Source organism: Salvelinus namaycush, chromosome 10 (genome assembly GCF_016432855.1).
Source record: "Salvelinus namaycush isolate Seneca chromosome 10, SaNama_1.0, whole genome shotgun sequence".
Lineage (NCBI taxonomy): Eukaryota > Metazoa > Chordata > Actinopteri > Salmoniformes > Salmonidae > Salvelinus > Salvelinus namaycush.
In genome coordinates this window covers 8,888,128-8,915,828 of record NC_052316.1, presented here as the reverse complement: position 1 = coordinate 8,915,828, position 27,701 = coordinate 8,888,128, and positions in this window count along the sequence as shown.

Sequence of the window (27,701 nt, the reverse complement as noted above, 5' to 3'; positions counted from 1 at the left end):
AATCAAATAAAAAAGAACATTTCAACCAGGATGAAAAATATTTTTTACATTTCTGTGGAGTTTTCAACGCAATTTCAATGTGTACATTGTTCTGAGGATTATTTTGGAATTAGATTAAGTACACGTTTTACCCTAATTTCTATTTTACGCTGGTTGAAATAAGATGGGAACGGTACTAGTTGTTTTTTTACATTTTTATTCCACGTCACAATACATTGAGAATGACATTAAAACAACGTTGACTCAACCAGTGTGTGCCCAGTGGGTATTTTGCCACTTAAAGCCATCTTACTGTTCCATAAATGAAACAATAGTAATTCTAATATACGTCAGTGCTTAAACGTAATCACCCAGATGAACAGAATGTGGCACCCCTTTGAAAGATTATACTTATTAAAAAAGAAGAAAAACTCCAGAAAACAAAAAACGATTCTAAATGAAATGAAGAATGTGGTACCCAAACAAAGGCCATACCTCCATATTCCACCCGGTCTCTATACAACTCCCCCTAAACTGTTCACAGTAAAGCAGCGCATCTATACAACTCCCCCTAAACTGTTCACAGTAAAGCAGCGCAAGCAGACAAAACAGCCTGAGAATCCGCTGCATGCGCAGAACCACTTTACTGCATTCAGCTGCACTTTACTGCATTCAGCTGCACTTTACTGCAGCTTGTTTCACCGACTCTGCAGCCTCTCAACAGATTGTCACCCAAAGCCTTTTCTTTTGCCCTCTTTTTTTTCTCTCTCTCTCTCCCTTGTTCTTTTTCCTCCTTTCTGGGAGAAGAATGAGACACAATTGGAGCCAAGAGAAAGAAGAGAGGGAGGAAGGATGAGTTGAGCGTGCTAAAGAGGCAGCCTAAACCCATTACCTAAGTGTCTTTTATCTTCCCATATGCTTTTGTTGTTTAATCAGCTTTGTATCTCTTCAAATCCTGGATTGAGATAACAAACAAATGGATGAGCCCAGCAACGTGCCGAGGGGAAAAGCCTATTCCCTGGCACACAGAGGGAGAGCGAGCGAGAGAGGCACAGCGCTGCATAGTGGTCAGAGTGGAAAATACTACTGGACTGGTTCTTCAGCCTGGTTGACCCTCTCTGGACCGGTCCAAACCACTACTTCCGCCTACCTCACTTCCTATTTCCTTTATTTTACTTCCTTGTGATTACAACAGGAAAGTGAGTGACTGGTGTATCTAGTGGAGAAGTAGAGGGGGGCAGGGGGGGGGGGGGGGGGGGGGTAAAGCCACAGCTCACAGATTTGCACTCTCTCTCTTCATCCATGATTCCTTTGGCTTTTTCTCCGTGCGAAAAGGAGGATTGTAGATTACGGCTGGCGTTCCAAGCCAGTGAGAGCTGAGGACTCGGAATCACTGTGCAAAGAGAGGACTTTAAAAGAGGAATGTTCTCACAATAGAGGTCAGCCTTATCTGATTCATTATTGAGAGACTGGAAGAGGTTTGTGTCTTTGATGCTAAGGGCCCAAAAATAGAAATCTTAGACCAGGATTCAAGGCCCCTATTCAAATGACCTTCAGTATAGGCATTTAATGACTCGCATGTTAAAGTCGTATATTCAAGATTTTTATATGGGATGTCACATCCTGTGTTGTTTGACCCGGGATGGGACTTTGTTTTAAGGCCTTCTTACTATAAATGGCTTATGAGTGACTTCTCATGAGTCGCACACACACGCACACATGCACACACACACACACACACACCTCTTCCCCACACACCGTCTGGGAATGTTTTTGGGGGGTAATAGCCCTCATTTGTTATTGCCCCACTCCCTCTCGTCTCGTTCCCGTCTCGGTTCAGCAGGTGCACAGCCAAAGCGCCCCACCCCCCTTCCCCGACAATGTCACACAATTACCCCTTAACTGCTCAAACAAATAGAGCGACCCACAGAGTGACATCAAATCAAAACTGTCACAGGTGATTGAGTCTAGTCATCAAGGCGACCCCGCACCCGGCGCTGTCCGCTATACCTGTCAGGCGAATGAAGAGGGGAGGAGGAGGAGGGGAGACAACATCGCTTCATAATAGACTTCTAATAATGTAGAAAACACCCTCCTTTTTTTCTCCACTCGACTCATTTTAAAGTTGAGCACGGTAAGAGATGCAACGCCCTTTTTAGTCTCTCTCTCTCTCTCTCTCTCTGGGCTTGGGATGGAGAGAGGAGGAAATGGTCTTGTTTGGAGTAATGATAGGGAAAATGATAGAGGGCAGATTGAAATTTCCGTCCCCTCTGAACCATGCCGGCTCTGCTCCTGAAAAGGTATTGGATACTAATGGGGTTAGATCAGATAGGGTGGAGGTTCCAGGCCAGCATCCCAAATGGCTCCCCATTTAGTGCCCTTTTTCTTTTTACCTGGGCCCATAGAGCTCTGGTCAAAAGTACTGCACTGTATAGGGAATAGGGTGCCATTTGGGACGCAGATCTAGTAAACTCAGCCACTGCTCTGCCATATACACACAGCTAATGGACAGCACAGACAACTTTTATGAGGGAAAAGCAATGATACAATCCGAGGGTGACTCCCTTATGATTAGGTGAGGTTGCGTTTGGTGTAATGTGAATGTGAAAGGAATACATAGACAATAAGGTGGTGTTCACCCATGGTTCATTTGAATGCAATGACTGCCACTGTTTGCATTAACCTAGGAAAAGGAACCTGAACCTGATCTCCAGATTTTTTCTCTCTCACAGAACTACAGCAGTTAGACTTACACTGGGAGAGCAGATCACAGAACACAGGTAGTGAGAGATAGAGGGAAGGAGAGAGGGAGAGGGAAGGAGAGAGGGAGAGGGAAGGAGAGAGGGAGAGGACAGGAGAGAGAGAGTGAGAGAGAGAGCGCGGGAGAGAGAGTGAGAGAGAGCAAGAGAGAGCGAGAGCGCAGGAGAGAGAGCGCGAGAAGGAGAGGGAGAGCACAGGAGAGAGAGAGAGAGAACGCGGGAGAGGGAGGGAGATAGCACAGGAGAGAGAGAGCGCAAGAGAGAGAGAGAGAGAGACAGAGAGAGGAGGAAAGAGATGGAGCAGGAGAAAGAGAGAGATTGAAAGAGAAATATGGAACAGGAGTAAACGAAAGAGAGACAGAGTATGTGATAGAGAAAAGCAAAGAGACATTAGCGACAAGATGATGTCAGCGTCTGATGTAAATTGGAGAGTGACATAGTCAACAGACACGGCTGACTGGTCACCATGGCAGCGCAGTGCGGTGACACTGACAAATGGAATATTTTCGGAGGACTTAATCAGAGGAAATGGGCTTTGGTCTGCAGGTGACACCGGGCCTGCTCCAACGCTCACACAAAGAAAACTGATTGCCTGCCTCCAAAACCCCCACCATCCCTCCATCTCTCTTTCATTCTTTCCCTCTCTCTTTCCCTTTCTCTCTTTCTTACTCTTTCCCCCTCTCTCCCCCTTTTCTCTCTCTCTAATCTCTCTCTCTCTTTCTCCATCACCACTTTCTCTCCTATTCACCCCTTTCTCTCCCCATACACCCCACTCTGGGGTGGAGAAGTTCACTAGGGGGAAGTAGCAGCCATCCGATTCAAGAGGAGGACGTCAGTGAAAGTCTAATGCAACGAAAGCGATGAAGACAGGTATAGTGAATGCTGAATATCTCTGAATAAAGATAGACATGTTCACTCAGAATCAAAAGACACGAAACTCTGCTATAGAGCAGACATTAAGTCAAGACCCATGTTCCTTGTCTAATAGTCGTGAGTGAGGCTTTAGGCCTTTCAAGGTCCACTTGTCCCAATTATCACAAAGCAGAGAGAGGCTAGTCTGATCTCCTCTCCAGGCCTCCTCTCCACCTCCTCACCCACAGTGGCCTGGCTGCACCTCCATCAAGGACTCCCCATCTCTCTCTCTCTCTGTCTCGCTCTCTTTCTTTCTCCCCAACGATTGTCTGCCTGCCCCTCCTCTCCCGACCCAGGACTCCCCATCTCTCTCTCTCTCTCTAGCTCTCTAACTCTCTCTCTCTCTCTCTCCGGGTTAGTGTTGAGGCAGACAGATTTACCACTGTTGATCCGGCACTGTGTGGTCACCTGCAGCTGAGTGAGAGGTGAGTGACCTGGGCCTTGCATGTGACATCACACACTGTGTGAGCACTACATGTCGTATTATTAAAAGAAACGCTTTGATGTCTGTTCTTGTTCACGTGCATAGAATACCATAAAAGTCCAATATGTGAGTGAGATATTGAGTAATACCAAACATTTGTATCATAATGATATACTCTTGTCTTGCAGAGTTCATGTTTAACATGCAGTAGAGCTTGTGATCAGATCTAGCACGGAAATGGTAAATGCACTCCCTCTACCTACACCCACCTTCCCATTCCCTCCCTTTAGTATCCACAGGGCTAATCCATGCATAGCAGGGCCCACAAAAGGTGATAGACTATGGGAGAATGGTGGCTTGGGTGTCTGGGCAGTGGCTGTCCCTGTGTACAGTAGCTCCATGCTGAGTATGAATCACACAGCAAGGCCCCTACCCTGGCCCCTGTCACAGCAGCTCCAGATCAATGATAATTACCGCCTTGACATGAGTACGCTTATTACAGTACAGGTTCAGGGACAGGGAACCCCAGGGGCCCCGAGACGCCAGTGGCCCAGGGGCCCGATCGATCCTCCCCTGAATAATGTCTATCCGGGACCCCAGATTGGGCTTCAGCCACTAAACAAGCCATTAAGGCCAGGGCGCATGACAGCTTAGGTGTGGATATGTGGCCCTAACTCTCCTCTCTCAGAGCTCTGTATGGTGGTTCCCCCATACCTCAGCACTCAATCTTCCCCCAGCCAGGGTGGACGGTGGTGGGGGTGGTGAGTGGACACACGCCCCTGGCTCTGATCATGTAACCGTAAGAGTGATGAGGGAGAGAGAGCTAAAGCACATTGTGCGCTTGGATACACTGAGAAGGGGGCCTTCGTAACGTGGCCTATAGATTGCTAGTGAGCATGCAGATCAAATGCAGGCACACGTGTGCAGACGGACGGACGGACGGACGGACGGACAGACAGACAGACACACACGACAGACAGACAGACAGACACACACATGACAGACAGACAGACAGACAGACAGACACACACACACATGACAGACAGACAAACATTCCCGCTGATCCATATGGTGGCAGCCCTCATCTTCTCTTCTCTTTGATTTCTCAACACTCCTCCAGATCCCTTGTTTTTTTCCCCTCCTTTTTTTAATCCGGTCACACCTGTAATCGGGCTCTGCGACAGGAAACTTCAGAGAATCAATTAGTCCTCCCCTCATCCGGAAGCCAAGACGATTCCCGGAGACTTGAGCCGCAAACTCCTTCTATCAGGAGTCATTCTGCCTTCCTAACACCCAGCCTCCTCTCTCCTGAGCCTGGATAGGTTTGACTGTAAGCCTCTAAAACGTTGACAACCCAAAGCGCCTTTCTCTCTCTCCTCTCTTTCCTCGAGCCCCTACCACCCGCCTGCCTCACCCCGGCCCTTTTCTCTTCTCCTCTCTTCTTCTCCTCTTTCCAACCGTCACCGCTAAATAAAGCTAGGATTTGTTTTCCCTTTCGCAGCTTGTGATAATGGCTGCCACGTTATACAGCATTTCATCCGCAATTAAATAAACAGTCCTTTTGAAGATCTCTGAATTCCACCTCTCTCTCTCTCTCTCTCGCTCTCTCTCTCTCTCTCTCTCTCGCTCTCTCTCTCTTCCACCGCAGCCTGCTCGGGCTCCTGCCTCCATTCCTCCCTTTCCCAAGACCTGGTGACTAAGAACTCTGGGGGCAAAGCCAAGGACTCAAGCCTTTCTTTTGTCCTCCCGGGTGAAATTAGCGACTGAAGAGGCTTTATTGTGGGCGCCGTTGTTTTTAAATGCCGCCGCGTCGCACAAAGGGAAACGTAAACCTAGGGGGCCTCGCCCTCCTCTCCGGGCTCTCCAAACCGAGCCCTCCACTCGGAAACAAACAGCACATTGAGGGGTCAGCTTTAATCCCCCTCCGCCCCTACCTTTTGTATTCAGATTAGAGTCTAAGGAGGATTTGCAGGAGCCCGAAGCCTCTTGTTAAAAGGCTGTGTTCCCCACTTAACCTGCAATTTACCTGTCACTTAAAAGCCCGCTGCAGCAATCATACACACATTGTTGTGTTACTCCCTCTCACTCCTCAGCCACGGGTCTGAATGGACGCTTTGTGATGACTGAGTGCGTCCCAAATGGCACCCGAGTCCCAACATAGTGCACTACTTGTGACCAGAGCCCTATGTGCCCTGGTCAAAAGTAGTGCACTGTATAGGGAGTATGGTTTCATTTGGGACAGACCCTATGCGTAGTAGAAAGTGGGCAGATGGATAAGTTAACTAGTAAACAGAGATCTGTGTTTTTATAAACTCAGTTGAACATCTGACATGGAGGTAGTACTGTCAGGAAATGCAATTCTGATGAAAAGATACTGAGCAAGGAACACAAAGGAAGAGTTTAAGAAACCATGTCAACCTGGACTCAGGGGTATGGCGGGTGAGAGAGCCACGGCACAGACTGCAGCTCAATGACTTGACTTGTATTGTTATCAGCCTTTCTCATCTCCAACTAGTAGGATCCCTGCAGAGGAACTTGCCCACTGGGCACAAACGTGTTGAATCAACGTTGTGTCAATGTAACTTGTCAACGTATTGTGATGTGGGAAATACATTGGATTTGAAAAACGTTATGAACTGCTGTTTTGAGGGTGACATTTCAACCACAGGATTATGTCATCATGGTAACCAAATGTTAACATAGACCTTGTATAAAATATGTTGTATTTGTACCTTTAAAACAATCTCAGCTTTTCAATGTTATAGTCACTATCAGGAGAAGAAAAAAAACAGCTGGGCAGCACCTCCTACTGGAAAATGTATCTCCAGCTATGATATTTACTGTATCACTGACTATTACCAATGTGCTATTGTGAGAATGATTGTTGAGAGGTCACCACTTTAAAACTAAATACACGAAACAAAAATATACACGCAACAAGCAACAATTTCAAATATTTTGCAAAGTTACAGTTCATAAGGAAATCAGTCAATTTAAATGAATGAATTAGGACCTAATCTATGGATTTCACATGACTGGGAATACAGATATGCATCTGTTGGCCACAGACACCTTAGAAAAAAGGTAAGGGCGTGGATCAGAAAACCAGTCAGTATCTGGTGTGACCACCATTTACGTCATGCAGCGCGACACATCTCCTTCGCATAGAATTGATCAGGCTGTTGATTGTGGCCTGTGGAATGTTGTCCCACTCCTCTTCAATGGCTGTGCGAAGTTGCTGGATATTGGCTGGAACTGGAAGACGCTGTCGTACACGTCGATCCAGAGGGGTGACATGTCTGGTGAGTATGCCGTGCATTACCTCATGCTGAAACATGAGGTAATGGCGGCGGATGAATGACACGACAATGGGCCTCAGGATCTCGTCACGGTATCTCTGTGCATTCAAACTGCCATTGATAAAATGTAATTGTGTTTGTTATCCGTAGCCTATGCATGTACCATACCATAACCCCACCGCCACCATGGGGCACTCTGCTCACAACGTTGACATCAGTAAACCGGTCGCCCACACAACGCAACGCCATACGCAGTCTGACATCTGCCTAGTACAGTTGAAACCGGGAATCATCCGTGAAGGTCACACTTTTCCAGCATGGTAGTCGCCATCGATGGTAAGCATTTGTCCACTGAAGTCGGTTACAACGCTGAACTGCTGTCACACGCGGTCTGCGGTTGGGAGGTCGGTTGGCCGTACTGCCAAATTCTCTAAAACGGCTTATGGTAGAGAAATGAACATTCAATTCTCTGGCAACAGCTCTGGTGGGCATTCCTGCAGTCAGCATGCCAATTGCACGCTCCCTCAAATCTTGAGACATCTGTGGCATTGTGTTGTGTGACAAAACTGCACATTTTAGTGGCCTTTTCTTGCCCCCAGCACAAGGTGCACCTGTGTAATGATCCTGCTATTTAATCAGTTTCTCGATATGCCACGCCAGGTGGATGGAGAAATGTTCACTAACAGGTATGTAAACAAATTTGTACACAAAATTAGAGAAATAAGCTTTTTGTGCATATGGAACATTTCAGGGATCTTTTATTTCAGCTCATGAAACATGGGACCAACCCTTTACATGTTGCGCTTATATGTTTTGTTCAGTGTAGATTCACGATCTAAGTCATTCCAAACGGTAGGTTTAACAGAGCAACTGAACTGTGACCATGCTTTATTTGTGATGTTATTAGACCTAGCATTTTGCAAAGTCATCAACAGACAATACACAATACAATAGGCCTAGTGTTTCGAGCTCTGGTTGATTTAAAATGTAATGATATTTAGTGATATTGAATTGTTTTGGGTTTATCAACATTAGAAGATGTATATTCTGTTTGGATAGTTTCATCTGTGCCTGTCAAGGTATGCGTGAAGGGCTGTAGGAAGTCAGCTGCAGGAGAGCAGATATTTGGTAACAAAACGGAGCCTTTTATTTGGCGAACCAAAAGCACACGGCACAAACGAACACGAAATACAAATACGGGTTGAACATAACCCAAAGCAACCAGCCTAACGTGCGCATACATGAAAACAGATAAACAATACCACACAAAGACGTGGGGGAAACAGAGGGTTAAATACACAACACATAACGAGGGAAATGAGAACCAGGTGTGTGGGAAAACGAGACAAAACAAATGGAAAATCGATCAACGACGGCTAGAAGACCGGCGACGTCGACCGCCGAACACCGCCCGATCAAGAAGAGGCATCGACTTCGGCAGAAGTCGTGACAGTGCCACTGACTGACAGGAGTCCAGATTGTCTACAAATTAAAAATGTATATGTTGGATTCAAATCTCCATCTCAACCAACAATCTAAGTTAAAGAATATGACTAAATCAAATCCATTGAAAGTTTGATTTGATTTAGTCCTACTCTATAACTTCCATTTTTGGTTGACATGGAGACGTTAATCCAACATATCAATTACTTTTTGACAAACTGGAATTAAAGCTAGAATAAGTCAGTGTCACAGATGGAACTATCCAAGCAATAAATACATCTCCTTTAAATGCTGATAATTGGTTATGTTGTCAACCAAACACAATTAAATTGGACTTTTGCAATACAGTAAATAGCCTAAATTTAAGGCTATCTTACAAACTAATGTAACATTCAACCTTAAACTGAATAGCACATCCATGGCCACAGTTTGAGGCTACTGCAACTCTACATGTCTTCTTACGTAATCATATAAAGCGTGAAGGTCTGTGAAGATCTTCATAATAATTGCTGTTATAATCTTTGCAGAATCTCGAACGGCATTGACCACTTGCACCATGTACTTTTAATGTAATCTCAACTGCCGTCCAGGTCATCTGGTTCTGCTATTAGATGAAGCACAGTGATACAGTTTGATTCATGTGGCCAAATCAGAAACAGCCTGAGAAAGCAACCACCATTATTCACCTTCTAAACAGCATCCATCTCCTCCCTCTTGTGAGTTCTTCTACCCAACACCACCACTTGGGGCTCTCCAGGTCCACGATGGCTGTGAAGAGGCCCATTCATTCTCAATGGCAGAGCCAAAGGGAGAAAGAAGTGCGGCTTTGGTAGTAGACAGAGTCGGTGTGTGGTGTCCCAAATTGCACCCTATTCCCTATATAGTGCACTACTTTTGACCAGAGCCCATAGGCCTCTGGTCAAAAGCAGTGCACTGTATAGGGGATAGGATGCCATTTGGGATGCACAATCAGAGTCAGTCACTCAATGCTGGCTGCCAAAGCTCTCCTCCAAGCCCCTCCTTCTTTTAAAAGCATGAAGCATCAGGCATCAGTCGATGCCCAGCACCAAACAACCGCTCCGTTTCTGACAGAGCTTTACGAGAGTTTTGATTCGCTCTCCCTAATCTCTCCCTAAACTATCCCTCTGTAACACCCCGTACGCATTAGCCTATGTCTTATAACTTAAAAGTTTATCGTTATATGGGCTAAATTTAGATACATTTAAAAAAAAAAAAACTCTGGATTTTAAAACTCTGGGCAGCTTGGATTCAATGTGCACTGTGCCAAATGATAAATCTTTACAATACAACAATACAAAAGGACGGGATATTGTCCATTGTTTTAAAATTAGTTCCCTACTGCCATTGAGCCATCTCAGATTAAAACGATTTAAAACACCACTTCACCTCTTAGGAAATACAATCATTTGGATGGTGGAGACAATTTTCTCTCCCTTGTGATTTCCTTAAGACCCCTACTACAATGAACAAATCATTCCAAAACAAAAGAAGGCAAAAACTTTTTTTTATAAACGGGCCTTCTCTACCAGATCAAAGTGAAGAGCCGGAAGTACGGTGTCCATATTAGGGCAGCTTGACCTTGAAGCAAGTCCTGTTATGGACACCACACAGGAGTATGGAGGATCTGAAACCAGGTCAGTCATCCAGCGAAAAACACTTTATTTTCTCCTTGTGTTGAACAGGATCAGTCGCTGGGCTGTTTTATTTTTAGAGCCTCTCCTCTTTCCTCCCCTCTTCCCCTCCTCCCTTCATCCTTCCCTCAGAACCCAAGAGAGTTTCTCCCTTTCTTGTTGAGGAACCCACCTGTCTGGTTGCACATAATGCCTGCTGTCCCCGGTGGCACTCCGCTTAGATTCCAGCATTAAAAACCCATTACGGAGCCATCAGCCATCTATCAGCCCACTCATAGGGTGCGTCCCAAATGGCACCCTATTCCCTATATATAGCCACTGGTCAAAAGTAGTGGACTATAAAGTGAATAGGGTGCCATTTGGGACATACAATAATGCTGTCTAACGACCTAATTGTCAGCCCTGTCAGTCACGGGAGGCTCCGCCGGCCCAGGCTGCCACCACGTGCCGCCGCCGTCTGAGGCATCGGCATCCGCCACCCGCCGGCGCCGAGTGGCTCGTCCTCATCAAAAACAGGATCGAAACGCTCCATCTGTGGAAATATGAGAGTGAGGGAGAGAAGGAGAGAGGGAGAAAGAGAGAGGGGAAAAAACAGTTATTCCATTTGCCGTATCCACTCTATTAGTCAGAGCAGTACAGTCAATCAGGGCCACATTTTGATTTGAGGAAAGGCAGAGAGGAAAGGAGGAAAACTGGGACATGATGGCAAAATGGCTGCCGGTCACGGCGTGGCTATTCCAGCTCAGCCGAATCAGTCAGAAGGAGTAGGTGTGTATAAAAATGGATTATTACTGAAGTGATCAGAACGCCTCTCCTGTTCCTGCCCTGGACTGTGTGTGTGTGCGTGCGTGCGTGCGTGGGTGTGCGTGCGTGCGTAGTAGGGGGCAAGAGTGAGCTTGAGGAAAGGAAAGAGTGTGTGAGTGGGTATGTTCATGAGCACTGGTGCTCCATCTTCTCTCCCTCCTACACTACTCCCTAGGTCCCTCTGCACACTTTCCTGTGAAATGATTGGGTGAATACGGAAAGGGCCCCTTAGGCCACACAGGCCTGGACTCTCTCTCTAGGAGGGGATCATTGACTCCTTTTCCCTTTCCTCCTCCTTGATAATTCATTGCTTGCATATGCCAGCTAATACATCAGATGGCCTGCCCCTCCCCTGACACACACACAAGCATACACACACACACGCACACACACACCACCCAGAGGAAATGGTGGAAAGCGTCAGTCGGCAGAAAAACGGGGATGACAAACGAGAGCACTTCTAGATCTATGAATGAATTATGTCTCCTAAATACCATGAGCAGAGGCAACTGTCAGCCTGCCTCTATGCTAATCTGGGGACAAAATATGACCAGTTTGGCATTAAAAGGAGGGGGCAGGGCTGCTAGAGAATGAGGCGAGAAATTAATATATCTGAATAGAGCAATCAGGCCATTAGAATACGATGTCGGATTCAGCTTTGGTGGACATTTATGCATTTATCATGAGATGAGTAATAATAGTAATATCCTCCATTCGGCTTAAATGCCGTTCCTCCTCCCTGTTGAAATAGATGTGGATTATTGTGTCAAGAAGACAGACATATCATTTGTTTTACAATAGCCGAGTCAGCGCTCAGCAGCACCTATACTACAGCAGTCATCAGGAATAGAAGAGCCCACTGCAGCGAGAAGACAAGTGCACCACACGGCTCATTTTGTAATTGGGCTGGTGATTTACATAGGAAATCAAAGACACCACAAGGCTCGAGACAATAGCTACATGAGTTAGTTAATAGACTTACGCTTTTTCTAAAAAGAAGGCACTCCTTCTTTAATGTAAAATTGATATTTTTTTGTAATGAAAAATGTCAATTAAATGTTGTTTCTATGTTTTATTTTATATTGTTATGACAGAAGGAAGGAAGTTCAATATAACTGGAAACTGGAAGCTTCGGAAAAGGTGGAATTTTAAGAGAATCAAAATAATGTTTGACATTTTGACTTTGACTGAAAGTGGTCCATTTTTAAAGCATGATGTTTATCCTTACAAATGCGCTATTATAATATATAGTGAGGTCATTACAAACTCTCACGTTCCTGGTCATTCACCTGCAGCTGATAGTTTTGTGCAAAGAGCGTTAAACAGACGGTTCACCTTGCTATTGTTCTATCTTCCAGAATCATCTCGCACCCCGGGTATATTTCCCCGGGGGAAAAGTGCGTTTAGCATCTCAAGTTAGTAGGCTAGAGCGGTTCGGGGCCACTGGAGGATACGTTCTCTCTGAACAAAAAGTTGTTGAAGAAATTGGGGCCCAAGGACAGCGACAAAGTCTGGCATTAATATTCCGATCCAGGGTTTGCCGAATTCAAACCAGGACTTCTGGAAAACCTGTGAATTTTGGAAAATGTCCAATCATTTTCTCAACCCTATTATTACATACGTCAATAAATGATATTCCGACTCCAGAGTCCTTGGATCTACAACATTGAAGAAAGCAATATGTTATATCCAACGTAATGAATCCTAAGATACCATTACAGACGTGATCGTTTTGATTAGATTGATCTGATTGTTAGATCTTACAAAGACAAGATGATCAAAGCAACTCTCACAAGTGTTGAAGATTATGAATAAATGATCTAATAATTAATTTGGTCAGAATATTGAATACAATACAGAGCATATATTTTATTACCCGTTCTTCACCAGGTAAATTGACTGAGAAAAAAAATGAATTTACAGCAACGACCTGGGGAATAGTTACAAGGGAAATGAATGAGCCAATTGGAAGATGGGGATGATTAGGTAGCCATGATGTTATGAGGGCCAGATTGGGACAGCACCCTACACAGGGCAATGTCCCCAATCACTGCCCTGGGGGATTTATTTTTACCAGAGGATAGTGTACCTCCAACATCACTTCTAGCAGCATCTGGTCTCCCATCCAGGACCAAACCTGCTTAGCTTCAGTGGTAAGCCAGCAGTGGGATGCAGGTGGTATGCGGCTGGCTATTAACATCATTTAGAAGGCGTAAAAATAACATCTAGATATAACTGACATGTCTTTTGTGCCAAGCCTTGCACAGTCTCACATTCTCTGCCTTCTATTGTGAATGGTTAGATCTCCCTCTAGTGACAGAATCATACAGTATACGACATACAAATTGACCGTTGGTGTCTTTTCCACCTTTATTCACTAGATGGAGACAGGGGTTCAAATAACTTTGCTGACTGTCAAATAAAATGCTTGTCTGAGTAATAATTGCATGTCTTCAACAAATCATAAAAAAAAAAAAATATGACAATAATTCTAATGTATTTTTTTTTAAACCAGAATTCACCATTTATCAAATCTTCATATGAGGTTATTTTGTATTTCCTATACCCCACTTTATTTGTCAGAGTTTTGAATGCATTCTTCATTCAAAGCATCACATTTGCATGACAAGGCTTGCATGGTAGGTGTGTAATGGCCCTGAGCACAGGCTAATGAGAAATGCAATGCTTTACTGAACTATATAGGCAATAACCATGTGCTCTGCCCCTGACATGACCAAGCGATTAGGCCTTTAGTCCCAATGTCAGCGTTATTAAATACACAAAGCACTGCCCCACAATGAGAGAAGAGAAAGGGACATGGGCTCCCAAATCACATTAGAATTTTGCCTCCGTAAGCAGTTATTGTCGCCAGTGATTGCAATTCAGATCCTATCTAATGAATATTCCCATGAAGGTATACAAATGAATCTACGGCCCCTGTGACTGTGGTTCATCGTAACACATCCAGGCTGCGTCCCAAATGGCACCCTATTCCCTATAAAGTGCACCACTTTTGACCAGGGCCAAAGGCGTCAAAAGTAGTGCGCCATACAGGGAATAGGGTGCCATTTGGGATGTAACCCTAATCTTCTCTGGATGCAGCCAGCCAAATGAGATCAGTGCAAACATAAATCAACCTAACTTCGTGTGCGCTGTCCCTACTCCATCTCAAGTGGCAACAATGCCAGTCACCAGATTTACATTGCCTTCAGAACGTATTCACACCCCTTGACTTTTTCCACATTTTGTTGTGTTACAGCCTGAATTTAAAATGTATTAAAAAAAAAAAAAATTGTTCATTGGCCTCCACACAATAATTTCAAAGTTGAATGATGTTTTCAAATTTTTTACAAATTCATAAAAAATGAGAAGCTGAAATGTCTTGAGTCAAAATGTGATAAACAAGTCACATAATAAGTTGAATGGACTAGCTCTGTGTGCAATAATAGTGTTTACACCACTCCCACACATACAACCAAAAAGACCAGGGAGGTTTTCCAATGCCTCGCACCTATTGGTAGATGGGTAAAAATACAAAATAAAGCAGTCATTGAATATCCCTTTGAGCATGGTGAAGTTATTAAACTACACTTTGGATGGTGAAGTTACTGTACAGGGGGTACCTGTACCGAGTCAACGTGCAGGGGTACGGATTAGTCGAGGTAATTGAGGTAATATGTACACTACCATTCAAACGTTTGAGGTCACTTAGAAATGTCCTTGTTCTTGAAAGAAAAGCACATTTTTTGTCCATTAAAACAACATCAAATTAATCAGAAATACAGTGTAGACATTGTTAATGTTGTAAATGACTATTGTAGCTGGAAACGGCAGATTTTTTATGGAATATCTACATTGGCGTACAGAGGCCCATTATCAGCAACCATCACTCCTGTGTTCCAATGGCACGTTGTGTTAGCTAATCCAAGTTTATCATTTTAAAAGGTGAATTGATCAATAGAAAACCCTTTTGCAATTATGTTAGCACAGCTGAAAACTGTTGTGCTGATTAAAGAAGCAATAAAACTGGCCTTCTTTAGACTAGTTGAGTATCTAGAGCGTCAGCATTTGTGGGTTCGATTACACGCTGAAAATGGCCAGAAACAAAGACCTTCCTTCTGAAACTTGACAGTCTATTCTTGTTCTGAGAAATGAAGGCTAATCCATGCGAGAAATTGCCAAGAAACTGAATATCTCGTACAATGCTGTCTAGTTTGAGAAACAGACGCCTCACAAGTCCTCAACTGGCAGCTTCATTAAATAGTACCTGCAAAACACCAGTCTCAACGGCAACAGTGAAGAGGCGACTCCGGGATGCTGCCAAAGGTGATTCTACAAAGTATTGACTCAGGGGTGTGAATACTTATGTAAATGAGATATTTCTGTATTTGTCACACCCTGGCCATAGAGAGGCTTTTATTCTCTATTTTGGTTAGGCCAGGGTGTGACTAGGGTGAGCATTCTAGTTTCTTTATTTCTATGTTTTCTATTTCTTTGTGTTTGGCCGGGTGTGGTTCTCAATCAGAGGCAGCTGTCTGTCGTTGTCTCTGATTGAGAACCATACTTAGGTATCCCTTTTTTCCACCTGTCTTTGTGGGAAGTTGACTTTGTTTAGGGCACATAGCCTTAAGCTTCACGGTTTGTTTTTTTAGTGTTTATTGTTTTGTTCGGCGTCATTTTTATTAATAAAGGAAAACGTACGCTTACCATGCTTACTGCCGTGACAGTATTTTATTTGCAATTTGCTAAAATTTCTAAAAACATGCTTTCACTTTGTCATTCTGTGGTATTATGTGTTTTTGGTATTTGGTGTTTTATTAGGATCCCCATTAACTGTTGCAAAAGCAGCAGCTACTCTTCCTGGGGTCCACACAGAACATGAAACATAATACAGAATGACATAATACAGAACATCAATAGACAAGAACAGCTCAAGGACAGAGCTACATACATTTTTTAAAAGGCACACGTAGCCTACATATCAATGCATACACAAAAACTGTCTGGGTCAAATAGTGGAGAGGTGTTGTGCCGTGAGGTGTTGCTTTATCTGTTTTAACCAGGTTTGCTGTTAATTTGAGCAATATGAGATGGAAGGAAGTTCCATGCAATACGGGCTCTATATAATACTGTACGCTTTCTTGAATTTGTTCTGGATTTGGGGACTGTGAAAAGACCCCTGGTCTATGTGTAGATGGGTGAGAAAAACAAATCTATTTAATCCATTTTGAATTCAGGCTTTAACACAGGAGAGTCAAACTCATTCCATGAAGGTCCTGCTGGTTGTTCCTTTCAATTAAGACCTAGACAACCAGGTGAGGGGAGTTCCTTACTAATCAGTGACCTTAATTCAACAATCATATACAAGGGAGGAGCGAAAACCCGCAGACACTCGGTCCTCCGTGGAAGGAGTTTGACACGTGCTGTAACACAACAAAATGTGGAGTAAGTCAAGGGGTATGAATACTTTCTGAAGACATTGTATAATGTGTTATTGAAATACCCGACGGCCATTTTGTGTCAACTTGGAGCATCTGCTTCCTCTGCACTGGTCTTGTCTGCTGTGAACTCTGCTCGTTGTAATGTATGGTTGTGTGGCTAGCTGTGTTTGCGGACGGCAGATGTGTAACGATGAGTAAACAGACAGTCTCGCCTTGCCACGGCCTGTTGGGTGAAATGCCAAGTGGTGGTGGTGGGGCAAAACGCTGTGGAAAGAGCTGAAGGAGCTGTCTTGTATTCACTGCACAGGCTTCCTTGCTGATAAGACAGAATTATCCCCACATCCTGCCTGGTCTAGTTTACACTGAGTGTACAAAACATCAGCAACACCTGCTCTTTCCATGACAGACTGACCAGGTGAATCCAGGTCCCTTATTGATGTCACTTGTTAAATCCACTTCAATCAGTGCAGATGAAGCGGAGGAGACAGGTTAAAGAAGGATCTTTAAGCCAATGGAGACGTGGATTGTGTTATGTGGTTCGGTGTGCAATTCAGAGGGTTAATGGGCAAGACAAAAGATTTATGTGCCTTTGAACGAGGTATGGTAGTAGGTGCCAGGCGCACCATTTTGAGTGTGTCAAGAACTGCAATGCTGCTGGGTTTTTCACGCTTAATGGTTTCCTGTGTGTATAAAGAATGGTCCACCAACCAAAAGACATCCAGCCAATTTGACAAAACTGTGGGAAGCATTGGAGTCAACGTGGGCCAGCATCCCTGTGGAATGCTTTTGACACCTTGTAGAGTCCATTCCCCGACAAATTGAGGCTGTTCTGAGCAGGGGCGCAACTTTGGTTTTAGAAAAGGGGGGCATCATTTTTTGATCCGATCGGATAAACACTCCAAACAGCCAACCCTCCTCGCCCTCTCGGAGGCGTCCACATGGTCCTAAAACACACCGTTGCCTCGTTTTGTATCACATTCCAATGACAAAACTGGGGGGGACAGAAATGCAGTGAAAGTTGTGCCACTGGTTCTGAGGGCAAAGGGGGGTGCAACTCAATATTAGGAAGGTGTTCCTATTGTTTTGTACCCTCAGTGTATACTGTCTTGTCTGAAACTTGCCTACTGTCTGGTGTCAGCTGCATGTTAATCTCATCCCCAGGCTACAAGGAGGAGATCTGGATTAGGAGGCTTGCTACATTTAGACTCCCAGAATGTTTGTCCTGCAGTACAGTATATCTGAAATGTAAGCATACTGTATATCTGAGTCAGTTTTAGGTTGCAAACAGTATTTTCTTTATGTTTTCCCAACAAACCCATCACATTTATTGTACAACAGTTACAGCGAATAACATCTCCCTCCTCCTAGCATACAGTATAAGAATAAGATGCAAAGGACACATATATTTTAATGCTCTACATTAGTACTACAATGCAATGCTTGCAGTTGACACAGAGAGAAAATGACAGGAATCACAGTTTCTGCTAGCCAATGATTCACCAGCTTTCATGACTCAGGGAGCCTTACTTTGCTGTAAATACTAAGTTGTCCCTTTTACTGTACATACGGTTTCCAAGGTAACAGGACTTACCAATAGGCCAAGAAAAGAAAGAAGAATATCTCAAAATAGTATGACAGGGTCTGTGCTGGTACTGTCCATGATGTTTTTACAGTCTTAAAGGCATAGTTCACCCAAATTACTAAATTACATATTGGTTTCCTTACCAGATATGCAGTCAGGTGGCCAGGTACACAAAAACAAAGCACAGATTGCTGTTTACCGTTGTCCAAAGATTGCTTACTGGATTTTGTCATTTGGGTGAACTGTCCCTTTAAATGCTTTAACTGTACTTCGTATAAGCTCCTCACCAAAGGGGGTTTGGCTGTAAATGTAGCCATCATCCTCCCCACAGTCCCCAGATCTTAGTACAACATCCAACAAGATTAACAGTGTTTTTTTTCTCATACCGAGGACTAGATTTAGCCAGACAGGGAGACCGACACAATCTACGACGAATCAGAGGCTTAGTTCTCCTCTTCTTCATTTTTTTTCTCCTCATATATTATGCGTCCCAAATGGCACCTATTTCCATTATAGTGCACTCCTTTAAACCAGAGCCCTAAAGGGAATATGGTGCCATTTGGGACGCAAACATTAACTGACGCTGAGACTGACTGGCAGAGCTTGCCCTTATAATATCTGAGATAATCTAGTCAACACCTCTTTCCACGTCTGAATTAACCTCATCCTTCAGCCGGCTCTCTGTCATAGCAATTGAGTCTGGGGACAAGGTTAAGTTTAAACACATAATCTAACAGTCCTTTAAAAATATGCACAGTAGAACATATTGATTTGTTTCGTTTCTCGAACATGCACTTCATCCCACTTTACAATTGGGTTCATGACCACAGCCCACCATAGATCATGGCCATTCATGAGTTCAAATGATCCCAAAAGAATATCCAGGATGAAACTTCTTGACCAGAGACTCCACTACCCACAGTTTACAATGCATTCGGGAAGTATTCAGACCCCTTCCCTTTTTCCTCATTTTGTTACGTTACAGCCTTATTCTAAAAAATCCTCATCAATCTACATACAATGCCCCATAATGACAAAGCGAAAACAGGTTTTTAGAAATGTTTGCAAATTTATATTAAAAAAAACAGAAATACCTTATTTACATAAGTATTCAGACCCTTTGCTATGAGACTCGAAATTGAGCTCAGGTGCATCCTGTTTCCATTGATCATCATTGAGATGTTTCTACAACTTGATTGGAGTCCACTTGTGGTAAATTCAATTGATTAGACGTGATTTGGAAAGGCACACACCTGTCTATATAAGGTACCACAGTTGACAGTGCATGTCAGAGCAAAAACCAAGCCATGAGGTTGAAGGAATTGTCCGTAGAGCTCAGATTGTGTCGAGGCACAGATCTGGGGAAGGGTACCAAAACATTTCTGCAGCATTGAAGGTCCCCAAGAACAAAGTGGCCTCCATCATTCTTAAATGGAAGAAGTTCGGAACCACCAAAACTCTTCCTAGAGCTCGCCGCCCGGCCAAACTGAGCAATCGGGGGAGAAGCCCCTGGTCAGGGAGGTGACCAAGAACCCGATGGTCACTCTGACAGAGCTCCAGTGTTCCTCCGTCGAGATGGGAGAACCTTTCAGAAGGACAACCATCTCTGCAGCACTCCACCAATCAGGCCTTTACAGTAGAGTGGCCAGATGGAAGCCACTCCTCAGTAAAAGGCACATGACAGCCTGCTTGGAGTTTGCCAAAAGGCACCTAAAGAACTCTCACCATGAGAAACAAGAATCTCTGGTCTGATGAAACCAAGATTGAACTATTTGGCCTGAATGTCAAGTGTCACATCTGGATGAAACCTGGCACCATCCCTACGGTGAAGCATGGAGGTGGCAGCATCATGCTGTGGGGATGTTTTTCAGCGGCAGGGACTGGGAGACTAGTCAGGATCAAGGGAAAGATGAAAGGAGCCGTGAACAGAGAGATCCTTGATGAAAACCTGCCCCAGAGCGCTCAGGACCTCAGACTGGGGCGAAGGTTCACCTTCCAACAGGACAGCGACCCTAAGCACACAGCCAAGACAACGCAGGAGTGACTTCGGGACAAGTCTCTGAGTATCCTTGAGTGGCCCAGCCAGAGCCCGGACTTGAACCCAAACAAACATCCCTGGAGAGACCTGAAAATAGCTGTGCTGTGACGCTCCCCATCCAACCTGACAGAGCTTGAGAGGATCTGCAGAGAAGAATGGGAGAAACTCCCCAAAGACAGGTGTGTCAAGCTTGTAGCGTCATACCCAAGAAGACTCGAAGGCTGTAATTGCTGCCAAAGGTGCTTCAACAAAGTACTGCGTAAAGGGTCTGAATATTTAAGTAAATGTTATATTGCCATTTAAATAAATAAAATAAAAAAAGATATAAAAAAATAAATGTTTTTGCTTTGTCATTATGGGGTATTGTGTGTAGATTGAAAAATGATTTAATACATTTTAGAATAAGGCTGTAATGTAACAAAATGCGGAAAAAGTGAAAGTGTCTGAATACTTTCCGAATGTACTGTATATAGTACCAGAGGAGTATACAGCACCAGTTTATGTAATAGCCAGGAGATACAGCCCTGCTACGTTAGGTAAGGCGTGTTTATAGCCTTCATCTGGATGCTCTCCTTATATTCAATATCAGAGGTCAATGTCTAGTCCTCAGAGGTCAATGCCTGGTCATCAGAGCTCAATGCCTGGTCCTCAGAGGTCAATGCCTGGTTCTCAGTGGTCAATGCCTGGTTCTCAGTGGTCAATGCCTGGTTCTCAGTGGTCAATGCCTGGTCCTCAGAGGTCAATGCCTGGTCCTCAGAGGTCAATGCCTGGTCCTCAGTGGTCAATGCCTGGTCCTCAGTGGTCAATGCCTGGTCCTCAGAGGTCAATGCCTGGTCCTCAGTGGTCAATGCCTGGTCCTCAGTGGTCATTGCCTGGTCCTCTGCGGTCAAGACCTGGTCATCAGGTGTCAAATCTATATTATAGGTCTCTGAGGTGGTGAGCTCACAGGCCCTGGAGGCAGGGTCATCCTCACAGGCCCGCAGTGCAGGGGTGTCCCTATGGGTGGAGTTACTAGACTTGTGGGAGGAGCTCGGGGAGTTGGTGGGACTGAGCTGCACGGCGGTAGTGTCCTGCAGCGTGTGTTCGCTCGTCTCCATCTCAAACGTTGCGCCGGCCCCCATCCGCATCAGCCCCCAGCTCTCGCCTCCCTTGGCCTTACGGGTATCGCGGGCCGGGGCCCGTCGGCTACACACGCAGCATGCCCCAAAAAAGGACAGAGCCACTATTAGGAGCAGTGGCCCAATGACGATGGATGGGTTGCTGGCGGGGATGAAGGACTTGAAAGTGAAAGCCCCCACCAAGGTGATGTTGATGCCTGCCAGCATGATCCCCAGGCCACAGGCGCAGCACAGGGCCGGGGAGGGGAAACTCTGGGGCCACAGGCCCCATTTTCTGCATGCTTTCTTGGGCCCCGAGGTCCTGGAGCTCTTCTTGGAAAGGACCATCTCTTGGCTTGATGATGGGTACTGTCTAACTCTGATCTTTTTATGATTGCATATTACTTAATTGTCTTATGGATTCAGATACAATGTAATAGGCTTGATTAATGACAAGATAGTCCAGCCCAGATACAGGTCAGGTCATGGTTTTCTCTGCCCTACAAGAGATAGACAGAAGAGTCAGATGACGTGTTCCTTCCATAGAAATAGGTTTTCTGGAAATAGGTCATTGTCACACAGGTCTAAAGGTAATTGAACTGACATTGAGGGAGAAAAGCTGATGCATTATGCATCCATGTGTAATAAATGCTACAAAGACCAGATAAATCAAGGGTATTATTATCCTTATCTCTGCAACACACTGATGCCCCGTTTTTTCACAGAGAATAACACATTCAGGACTCGTTGTTATTGTTCACACGTACGGAAAGAACAAGTACAATCACACTTTGTTCTGCAAGTCAAATAAACAATTGCTTCTATAGTCCTATTTGCAAAGCTACACGCAGACATTCATAGACAACATTGTGGTAGTGATCTTATCTTATTAAAAGTGCATTCTAGACTACATAAATGTGCAATATCAGTTTAAGACTGACAAAGCCAATAAACAAAACTGTCTAAACTGTTTACACATTTGGCTACCTTGATGAAAAATGAAAAATGTTAGTACCATTATAGTTCTCTCATTTAACTTGTTCTTTAATGACCAACATACAGTATCTTCTAAAATCACTGATTGTCATTTAACAATTCCTTTAGAATAGAATAGATAAATAAATCCTCTCTTGGGGATGAAAACATCAAATAGTGTACAACGCCTTTGAGAGCACTTGATCTTACTTACATTTGATCAGTTCCATCATTTAGGTAATGTTGTTTGAAATTCCCAGTCGTTTGCCTTTCGATACGAATCGTCGACTTTAGGTTACACTCCTCTTGTGCGCTCACACAGCCAACAAGGTGAAATACCATAGAGTAAAAGAGAAGAGCGCTCGTTAGAGTCATGCATGGTTAACGCTAAACCACTAGGGGCACCATTTGAACGCCATTCACCGATGAACACTTGCTGTACAATTACAGTACAACGGAACTGTTAAAGCACATAGACTAACGGTTAAACAAACCAACACAGACAGGATCGTTTTTCAAATAACTTTTTCATTCTATTCCAGATATCTGCAGCAATTGACTATGCATGCAAATTATATTTTTTGCAGAAATTGAAAAAGCTCAATATGTAGCCTACTATGGGGATAATTCTTGTTAATTAAATTATTGCGATAGCAATGTGAAAAGCTTGTTTTGGAAAGCTGCTTTGTAGACCTATAGCCCAGACAAATGAATCCACACCTGGTTCAGAACTATCCACCAACACAGTGCAACCAATAAAGCATTACTTGTGATACACCTTCCTCTCCAGCACGGACGGCGTTATGGTCCAAAATCTGTCCAGTGTAAGCCCAATGCGTTTCTATGGGAATAATATGAAGTCATAAACTTGTCCTAAAGTAAATTGACGCTTCGTTAAAATTATATAATTACTCCTGTCTAAATAAAATCATTCAAAATACTTCATCAAGGAGCATGACTTAGCCACAGAGGATCAATAGCTTCTTAAATGTTTTTGTTGTGGATTGTTTCTAATCAAAAGTGTGTTTGGGAAGCAGGCAATTTGGGTAGTGCGCGTGGCAATAGGTTTAGCTGATTGAGTTGCGGCAGTCAGTGAAAAGCGTCTATAATATGTGTGAAGATAATGTGTTTTGAGTATCATTTTAAATGTTGGATCAAGTAGAAGGTGGGGTGGGGTGGGGGGGACGAAGATATGGTGCGTCTCTCTCCAGAATGCATGCAAATGTAGGAAGGTGCCCATTTTGTCAATGTCTTCTTATTGCTGAACCGAGGTAAAGACAGTTTCAAGTTGGATATTCGATGGATATTCACGCTTTCAAGTTGGATATTCGATGGATATTCACGCTTTCAAACGTCAATAGCTTTCAAACCACTTGAGCCACACTCTAAATGAGTGTCATGATGTTGGAAAAAATGCGCACAACATTGCACAGGTTTTATTTTCACGATTTGTACATTAATTCGCTTTCCAAAGCTAATAAACATGTGGAAATGTGAGCAGCATTTTTTATTTCAAGTTGAAATAGTTAGGGAGCGTAAACAAAGTGCAAACTTTTTTTACATTTGAATTTCAATTGCTCCTTGGTCATGTGACCTACTTGACTCAAACAATGTTCAGAATGTCCACTGACTACCCTTCTTTATTGCACACCCTTTGGTTTGTCCATTTTCATCTCACACGTTTATACATTAATTTTTCAAACGTTCAAATTTCAATAGCTCCTTGGTCATGTGACCTATGGGACTCAAACAAGGTTCAGAATGTCCACTGACTACCTTTCTATATTGCACACCCTTTGGTTTGTCCATTTTCATCTCACACAATTTTACATTCATTTTTCTAAATTAAAAATATCAATAGCTCCTTGGTCATGTGACCTAATGACCTCAAACTACTTTCAGAATGTCCACGGGCTGGCGGAGACGAGCATAGCGAGGCATCCAGTGCGGTAACGCGACCGATCCCGGAGAAGCTGGCGGGAGCCCCGGGGAGAGTTCTCTTTTCTTTGTGAAAGGCAGGGCGCCCTGGAAAGGGTTCACCACGAGAGAGGGGCCAAGGCCCTGGAAAGCGTCGTCCGGTGAGCTCTCCCTGTCCCTTGAAAATCCGGTGGAGAGGGTGTAAATCTCACGCCGGGCCGTACCAATATCCGCAGCAGGTCTCCAAGGTGAACAGCCTCTGGCATGTTATGACAATGTAGGTAAGGGAAGTTGGCAAAAAAGATCCGTAACTTCGGGATAAGGATTGGCTCTAAGGGCTGGGTCGGTCGGGCTGGGGTGCGAAGCGGGGCTGGGCTCGAGCTGCGGCTGGGGGAGCAGTTGCTCCATCGCCCTCCTCTCGCCACCATTGGAAGTTCGTTGTGCGGCCCATCTCGCGGTCCCTCGTCCGTGGTCTCGCAAGGGGCTGTGTGCGGGGGTTCATCGGGGTCGTGTCCGTCAGCGGGCCGAAGGCGGACTGGTGGGGATTGGGTCTGACGGTTGGCGGCGGAAACTCTGGGCGTGCGCCGGGCCCTTTTCGCGGATCTCCCCAGCTACGGCGGTCGCCAGCCCCACACATTGTAGGTCGGGAGGTCTCCTCTATGCTCACTAGATTTAAGGCGGAAACTAAACCCAATGGCCCCACAGTGATAGGGCATTGCATGGATCTGGCTCATGGCCTACGAAGTGGGGAGAGGTATCTTCAGCTTGTCTGGGGAGGGAGGCCTACATCTGATGTGGGTAGTACCATCCACGCCCATTGATTTGCTGCGGAACCATACAACGGACGGAAGAAGCCTAGGTTCCCACTGGGCACGGATCAGTGAATGTCAACTTGATGAAATTCAAAGGAGTGTACCCACCTGTCGCGGTCGCACTCAAATCACCCGTGGAGTGACTGTGACCCCCTCATGTCAAAGTGAGGAATATCAATGAAGCGCTGGTAAAGGTGGTTCCTATTGGCTCTGTCCCGGAGGGCTGACTGGGCAAGCAAATGATTGAAAGGGGATGATTATTTTCTGTTGCTTCTTCCGACACCCGGTCGATGGTGTCGGTAGATACTGTGAGGGGTATCTGTTTCTCAAGCCTATAAGTATTGTGCTGGCACTTGATGTCGATTGGGTGTAAAAACCCAGTTAAAGTCCGCTGAAGGTTAGTAGTGGCAACTGATGTTCAGTTTGTAAGACAGAAAAGCCTCTGATGATACCACCGGGCGTGACTTGAATTGATGTCAATTTGATGATATCTGACTGTAGCATTCTATCCTTCGTGGTCGCACTCAAACCACCTTCGGGGTTGCTGTGACCCCCTCATGTCAAAGTGAGGAAATTCGGGGGTGAAGCGGGGGTAAATGGCGGGACATAATTAAGAGTTTCTTGAGGTAGCCAAATGCCTCGTCATCTAATTAGTGATGCGCATGAATGGTGAACGAGATTCCCACTGTCCCTACCTACTATCTAGCAAAAACTCAGCCAAGGGAACGGGCTTGAAGGAATCAGCCTTGGCCGCCGGGATAGCTTCTTTTGGCAGGTGAGCGCCCGCACCTGCCGGGGACTGCGACCGGACTCAGGTGCTGGGGGCAGCACTCAGGCTGTGGAGGTTGGGTTGGAGACTTAGTCTCTGAGCGAATAAAAGCGGGCGGGTCACCAGGTGCACAGAGCTCGTTTCAGGTTACCAGGTGCACAAGGAGGCCTCCATCAAGGTGGGGGGCACTCCGAGTCCAAGCAGGGGCGGCCGAACTCGGTGGCTGGGGGCAGCACTCAGGCCATGGATGTTTTGAAATTGTACATTTTGAAAAATGTATGTAAAATCGTGTGAGATGAAATCGGGCAAACTAATGGGTGTGAAATGTGTAGGCCCACTGATTGTACATTCTGAACACAGTTTTAGTCCAGTAGGTGACATGACCAAGGAGCTATTGAAATTAGAAAGTTTGAAAAATTTATGTAAAAACGTGTGAGATGAAAAGGGACAAACTAAAGGGTGTGCAATATAGAAGGGTAGGCAGTGGACATTCTGAACCTTGTTTGAGGTCAGTAGGTCACATTACCAAGGAGCTATTGAAATTAGAAGCATAGCTATAGTATAGCTATACTGTTACATTGATGCTGTTGACCCGGATCACTGGTTGCTACGGAAAAGGAGGAGGTCAAAAGGGGGGTGAGTGTAACCGATGTGAATTGGCTAGCTAGTGATGTCACTTGCTCTGAGACCTTGAAGTAGTTGTTCCCCTTGCTCTGCAAGGGCCATGGCTTTTGTGGAGCGAAGGGTAATGATGCTTCGAGGGTGGCTGTTGTCGATGTGTGCAGAGGGTCCCTGGTTCGAGCCCAGGTAGGGGCGAGGAGAGCGACGGAAGCTATACTGTTACACAATGTGTAGGGCCACTGAGTGTACATTCTGAACCCTGTTTGAAGTCAGTAGGTCACATGACCAAGGAGCTATAGAAATTCAAACATTTTAATAAATAATTTAAAATAGTGCGAGATGTAAATCGACAAAAAAAAGTGTGTGCAATGTGTGTCTATGCCATCGGGTTAGCTAGAACCAGTTTTGAACGTTTTATGAGTAATGGTTAAAGAGCTATTGAAATTTGAAAAATGTGATTGGTCACTATATTGACGGTCCCTAACTGCTGTTGGTGGACGTAAGGAAAACTACAGGCGAATATCCATCGAATATCCAGCCTGAAACGGTCTTTACCTCGGTTATCGCTGATTGACCAACTCACCACGTACACCACTCATTTTTTATTCGCCTCACAGAAGTCAACAAAGTCCGTTTTTTTTAACATAGTTCCTCGATAATCACCACGCCTCATATTGATAGTGATCTCGCCAATAGTTTAATTTTTATAATTGTACTTCAGATTTCTATGATTAACCACGTGACAATGATTTTGAAAAAAAAAAAGCTATTGAAACGAAAATGTTGCACGAAATTGTGCATAACTGGAACACAGATGAGTAAAAATTGTAGGATACGTACTATAAGCTTCCCCAAACTTGAAACTCACGAGCTGCCTGGTCATTACTATTACACGCATTGTGCACAGTTTAGGAAGTCCCGTGAAAACAATGGGCCCGCCTATTGAAATCAAATGCCCGTCCAACTAATTCGTTCTGGCGCCGGGTCTGCTCTCCAGTCTCTGCATGTAGGCTACATACCTCTCAAGGACATCATGAGTGTCTGCTCGCTCATGCATCTTCGCTGCTACCTTCTCCTTTAAGGAGCTCGTTTAGGAGTGTGGACAGGTGAATCGCGATCACTCCATCCATGTCCTCTATCCAATGTCCTTGCTCCATTCGCAACTCACTCACCATTC